Source organism: Penaeus chinensis, chromosome 24, assembly GCF_019202785.1.
Source record: "Penaeus chinensis breed Huanghai No. 1 chromosome 24, ASM1920278v2, whole genome shotgun sequence".
NCBI lineage: Eukaryota > Metazoa > Arthropoda > Malacostraca > Decapoda > Penaeidae > Penaeus > Penaeus chinensis.
The window spans coordinates 3416135-3423634 of NC_061842.1; positions in this window are offsets into that span (position 1 = coordinate 3416135).

Here is a 7500-nt window from a genome sequence, read left to right on the forward strand (position 1 = left end):
CATTATCGTTGATGTATCTAAATGCTGGGGATAACTATCAACTCCACATGGTGCCTGTCTCTTGCTTTCTTCTGACAGCAGTATTGCAACAACCAGAATGGACTTCAAAACTAAATTGATATTAGAAAATGAACAAGCTACCACTTACCTTCTATTCTAGGTTCCATATCACTCGAAACAGAAAATAAATCTAGTATGCACAAGTGTGTGCAAACATTGGTTCTTTTAAGAATTCAAAATGAGGAAAGAAAAACTAATTGCCATATCAAAGGATATCTTCAAGCATTCCCCGTGGCCTCTGCTTTGCGCTCCGGCAGAGGCCTAAAAACCTCATTGAAGATAGAGCTTGGACTGGTTCTTTCTGTGGCAATAAATCATCAGAGAGGTCTATTAATAATTTTTTTTTTCAGCATATATCTGCTGGGAGATTATTATCATTTGCTTTGTCGCTCACTGAAGTCGCCGAGTGCACACTTTTTAACATTTAACTAGACTTAATTAATTTACTGAAAAGTGTATGTCAATTTTTTGCTTAGTTTATCCCCTTTCTGTACAAATGACCACAAAAGTAATCTTTATTAGTCAAGGCTTGATTGACTGCTTCATAGTTTTAATATATACGGAATTTCAGAATGCTGCTAAGTAGAGTGTGATAAACAAAGGCAATTATTACAGAAACTAGTATTTGTTATATGTATTTCTTACAATTTATTTTAATGTACACAATAACAACTGTCATAACACTTCATTTAGTTTATTGATGTTTAAAGCACTTCAGTAGAGCCAGGTCAGTATTATGTAGAACAATTATGGTATGACTAAGTAGAATAATGCCATGAATTAGAAACTATTATGGGTCTAGCCATGCTGAACTAGATAAGATAAACATTTGCCTGAAGGAAGACTGAATTTTGTGTAAGGAAAAAAAGTCCGCTTATAATATACAAAGTAAAATATATATTCGCAGTATTAGACTTCTGAAATATATCAAGATATGGATTGTTTCCTAGATTTTATGTATATTCTGTCAATCACTAAGAGATTCCTAAGATTTTGTAGTCATAGGCAATTTTTATATTATGTGATATTTTATTTATTTTTTTCTGTTGATATTATATATAGTGAACATGAACTGTTTGTAGCTTACATAATTAAAGTGATACCAATATGGGTTCCGTTTCAATAGCTGTGACATACTAATTTATGGTAGGTTTCGTGTTTACTTGTCTAAGGTTGATTTACAATTAGTTTTGGGTACTACAACTTGGCGTTAACTTGGCCTCTTCGAATCGGTATAAATGAAGTTTTCGTCTTTCATTTCTCTGTAGGATAACAAGGAATACTCCAACAAATGCTCCTACCGCGTGGGGAACGAATCATCACGCCAGTATTCGAAACATTCGAGACTTGAACCTGAAATATCTCACGATACTGTTCAACAGGATACTTCCGTGTTTCTAAAACACATGCACACAGTGTACACCAAGACAAAATATATTTACAATGTGTCAATGGTCTCAATTGCTCGATTTTGATTTATAAAGTGTACACCATAAGCAGAGATTCGGAGCGGGGAACAATAGATCTCCGAATTGGTTGCACACCTATAACGTTATGATGTCAGTGTATCTTACGGGCACTAGAGTCAACTACTGAGCTGATTGGTACGCTACATTCTGTGGAGTTGAACATCTTTTAATTATGGGATCTTTGACACACACACACACACAGACACACACACACACACACACACACAGACACAGACACACACACACACACACACACACACACACACACACACACACACACACACACACAAACTTAGTATAAAGTTAGTATAAAGTAACAGAATGAGTATTGCTATATTGCTGCCTTCGTTAGCCCTTAGCCAGAGAAAAGTCGTGAGCTTATTCTGTCTTCTGTACAGTTTCATTAATGGAGTTCGTTCTTAATGATACGTATCTCAGCAAGTAATCGCTTTATTAACTTTGTAGAGACAATTTTCTTTTTTTTTCAGCGATTTTTTCCAGATTTAATTCAAGTTCTTCATGGTACATATGCTTCGAAAATGAATATCTATATTGAGTGTTTTTAAGGTTTTAATTCTGTAAAAGACGGAATAAGCAAGTTTGCAGATTGCACGAAATGAGAATTGCTATATTGCTGCCTTCATATACTCATTCTGTCTTCTGTACATTTTCATTAATGGACTTCGTTCTTAATGATACGTATCTGAGTAAGTAAGCGCTTCTTTAACTTTGTAGAGACAATTCTTTTTTTCCTGGTTTAATTCAAATTCTCCATGGTACATATGCTTAAAAAAATAATATTCATAATGGTTGATTTTAAGGCTTTAATTCTGTAAAAGACGGAATTAGTAAATTTACAGATAAACACATGTTGTTTTGATATTGTTCAATCAAGAGAGACATTAGGCTTTACTTATTTGATATTGTGAAACTGTGTACAACACTCCCTTCCTCTGGTCACTATAATGAATCAACAGGAGCAGTAATAAGTTAGCACGGATACAATTTTCAAGTATGAGGAACTTACATGGGACTAGAGTGATCCTAGTCGTGTTGATAGGGTGCTTTCTCATTTGCAGACACATAAGAGGATTACACCTTGGTCACTAGTGAATTGGGGAAATGCCTACTGCATATTACAGTAATATTGGTAGCTCGAGTGCTTCAAATAGTGTTCGTGGTTTCGAAATAAGGGTTCGCTTCGGTAGGATTAGGTGCGGGGGGAAGGGGGATGAGGGTGTATTGAGAGGGAGAGATGGCTTGGGGAGGTGATACGCTGGGTGTAGGAAGGTAACGACCAGAAAGACATTTTGCCCCAACCTTATCGAACCGAGCTCTTGCTTTAAATTATAAATAAATCTTGAAGCACTCAAACTAATATTGCCATATGCAGGCCACATTTTTCCTAGCGATTGAGATTTCGAAGAAAAATTCAGGGAAGTCGGTCATATTTCAAGATCAGTGCGTTACTGCATTAATTCATCTTACTGAAACTGTTAATCTTCATATACTTTAACAGCAATTTCAGAGTATATCTAAACCCACGTAAAACTATGTCTGTTGGGAATTAACATAAGGCTAAGTTATATTATGTATATATATATATATATATATATATATATACATAAATATGTATATATGTACATATGTACATATATATATATATATATATATATATATATATTTATATATATATACATAATATATTTTACACACATATATCTGTATGTGTATAATGTGCGTGTGTGTACATATATAGGCATACATACATGCATACATATATGTATATATGCACATACATACTGTGTGTATATACAAACACACAGACGCGCGCGCAACGCGTATGTGTGTGTGTGTGTGTGTGTGTGTGTGTGTGTGTGTGTGTGTGTGTGTGTGTGTGTGTGCGTGTGAGCGTGCGTGCGTGCGTACGTGCGTGTGCGTGTGTGTGTGAGAGTGTGAGTGTGTGTGTGGATAGGTAGAGAGATTTGTTTTCACTCTTCAGTACTCTTTTTTTTATTATTATAAAATTCTACATTTTACACAACGTTTCTAGGCTTCCGATGGACATACAACTAACAACAATTGTTTTACCTTTTGCTCGAAAGAGCTTAAGCATAATCTTTTCATTCATTTTCATTTTTTTTTGTTACTTTTATACTACGTAGGGCTCCGAAAAGGCAAGCCAGACTAGAGTATATTCAGACACAATAGCATTGTTCTATGGCGTTTCCGATACAGCTTTTGGGTTACAACGTAGGATTGGCAAATGCGCTTTCGTAATCCTTGAACAAATCGTTGAGTCGGATTTGACTTTTAGAAGTGCAAATTCCTTATTGCTCATATGTCTTTATCTTAATCATTACTATATTATTATTACGATTATTTTTATCCTCTTCACTTAGATACTTATACCTTTGATAAGCATGGCTTAGAGTTGTATTCATAGAGAAAAGTAAGACAAAAAAAGCAAAAATGAAGAATGAAAAATGGACTGGAAAAAAATACAGTTCAAATCTCAAATAAACATGGATTATATATTCATGAAAACACAAATGCAAACAACAGAGGAGTTTCTTTAGAAGGGAAGCAGTCTAAGAGAAGTCTTGAACATGTATTTGTTGTTGTTATCAGATGCACTTCCTCTCCCTTTCTTTTCTTTTGTTTAAGTTATCCTTCTCCTCGTCCTATTTGCTTCTTTTTTTTCTTCATCTTCGTAAATTCTATTTTTGTTCTATCATGCTTTTAGAGGTGTATTATTTTGTTTTACCTCTTCAGTATTCTGTTTTTGTTCTTCCCCTTAATCTTCTTCTTCTTCGTTTTCTCTTCTTACATTTTTTTCAGGTTCTTTTCTATTTCGATCTTCTTCTTAGTTGTTCTCTCCTCATCACTGTCTTTCTTTATCATTTCTCATTATTCCGCTAATTTAGATTTTTTTCATCTTTTCCTTCAACTTCTGTATTGTTTATCACATTTCCTTTGCTTTAATTTTCATAATTTTCTTTCATCATTTACGTAAAGTTGTTTTTCCTCTGGTTTAGCTTTGCTTCTGAAAGCCCTTTTTAATGCAGCTTAATGTAGAAACAGGTATATGATATATATTATATATATTTTTTACAGGTAAATGACTTGCCTTTGATAATATTCATTGTTGTTGTTCTTCTAAGTCGAGAATAAACATGAAAAGTATAAATAAAAGTGAGGATTTGTGCTGATGATCATAATAATTATAATGATAATTACAATAACAATGTATCGGTATAATAGGAATGTAAATAATGATGGTTAAGATAATGATAATGATGTTGATTTACGATGATGTTGATTTACGATGATAATGATGATGATAATGATAATGATAATGATAATGATAACGATAACGATAACGATAACGATAACGATAATTATTGTGATGATATTGATGATGATGATGATGATGATGATGATGATGATGATGATGATGATGATGATGATGATGATGATGATGATGATGAGGAGGAGGAGGAGGATCATAATCATAAAGTTTATATAAGTACAGAACTGAACCATATCAGAATGACAAGATAAGGCAAACCGAAGAAGCATAACGTAAGGAGGTATTATATATGGGCAAAGTATGAGAAAGACACGACCGGAAATGGAATTCTCCTCAAATACACTCTCCAAGAAGTGATTTCTTATGACAAGTCGGTGATATTTGCCGACAAAGAGTTAAATAGCGAAGTTTGATTAATTAAGCAACGGCAAGAACAGTGACTCGTAGCCACGAAGGCTTTGAGAGGACAGCGATAATAGTTTTCATCTACTTAAGTAACGCGGAAAAAATGGCCTAAAGTGAGTACAAGAAAGCCATTTGGAAATGATTATTGGATCCGGGTTCCGCTATGGCCATTAAATGGTGGCAGCATCAGAGACTGATAATAAAGCGCAAATGTTCTTTGACTGAAACCGTAAATGGGGCCAGACAATTCAGGACGAAACATTGGCATTTTTGTTGCAAAGAAGGCTGGAAAAGGATGGTAATTGAAGTTGAGAGAAAGCAGCAATGGAGAGCTTGTAAAATATTGCTTCAAGTGAGAAATACTACCAACATAGCGATGAGGAAAGTGGCTGTACAAGGTATAATCGGAGCGTCAGGAGCGCTATGGAAAAAGGTAAAAAGTGACTTACTCAAAAATAAAAAGCTCTAGCGTTAAGGAAGGCTGACATATTCAGAAATACTTGTTCTTCTGTTAGAGCTACATTTCACCGGCATCTAACTTGTATAAATTGGCAACAATGATAACTATCAAAATCATAATAGAATAATGACAATTGTAATAAATATGATGACTATGAAGATAGTAATGACAACAGCAAAATAATGGTAATAAAATAGCGTATATAATAATAACACCAATAACAGTAATACTATTACAGTAATACCAATGTCAATATGAACACGTATTATAACAAAGGTATACCTTTATAGTTTGATAAAAATAATAAATAAAACGTTCAGAAAACAGACAGCAATATGCTAATCCATAAATTATAATATTTGCACAATATATGACCACTACGTTTGTGCTCCATCAAATTTGACACAATGGCTGAATTTTTATCTCTCTGTTTTGTTGTATAGACAAGGCTATTTAAGTTACATAATACGGATACTAAATATTCATTGATGTACAACATTCTGTCGAAAACCTAAATGTGCGTCGTTCTCGATACTTATCAACCTTGAATTCTTTCTTTCAAATTATCTGACTCCATAGAATTAAATGAAAATAACTGGTTTTAGAGGGAAAACAAATAAACATAACTTACAAAGGAATCGGCAGCCAAACAAAAATTGTCGGTAAACCCACACAGACACAGAGAACAATGAACAACACGACACCAGCCGCCGACAGTCCATTGAAATGTCACTCAACGACCCTGAGGAGAATTCCCAGCCTCGCGTCCTTCCCTTGTGTCAGCAAACCAATGACGCTTCCCTCGCGAGCCACTCGACTCGGCTCTGAAAGGCTTAGGAGAGGTAATGTCAAGCCCGAAGTGTGCTTTTAAAACGCTACGAGTTGCGTAATTTTGCTATGAAAACTCCTGCGACAAAGTTGAAAGACAAGAAGGAAGAGTGGAGTTTTTTTTCTTTCGCAGCTCTTCTTTTCAAACTGTAATGCTTTTAAACATAAACTGTTGAGCGACTCGCTGAATATTTCTACAAAGGGAGCTGTCCTCTAGTATCTCTTAGTGGCGATTTGTACTATAAAATGTTATATTAGAGAGTAGTGTAAGCAATTTATGTAAAAGAACAGCAACGACAATGGTCTTTATAACACTTGAATTTTCTTGTTTACTATTTTGGTTACGAAAAGGAGGTCTTTCAGAAGCAATTTCCTTAAAATGGTTATGCAAATATACTCATAATCTTTCTGTATGTAAAATATGTATCTTTCATTAATTTTTCATATAAAGGATGGAATGAAAATGTACAGATAAAGACATGCATATTTAACCTTCTAAAGGGTCTGTTTCAGCATTTCCATGGAGTATTTTTCAGGAAATTCCTTATTCTGAGAGGTCAGAAAAGACACCTCGAGTTTTACTCTGTTCTTTCCAACCAGTCTCCTAGTTTTTTCACAAAGGAAGAAATAAAGGTTCTTGCTTTTCCAAACAGATTTTCGACTATTTTTGCCGCTTCCCGCCCACGGCTCTGAGGGCTAAAGCAGAGATTAACCGCTTTGGATCACTCGAAGTGTTAACGAAGAGAAAACGCAAAGAAAAGAGTAGAAACTTTTCAAACCTCCGCCGTTGTTATTGGCATTTGGTCACTTCATCTGTTATTTTATAAAAAAATACGATGGAAATGTGTAAAAAGACCTAATTTTATCTTTCGTTTAGCCAATTGTCCATTTCTTTACCTGTTTATTAGTATTTGCAAGGGAGAGAGTCTCCTATATCGGTCTGTATTTTTAAGACATGAATTCCA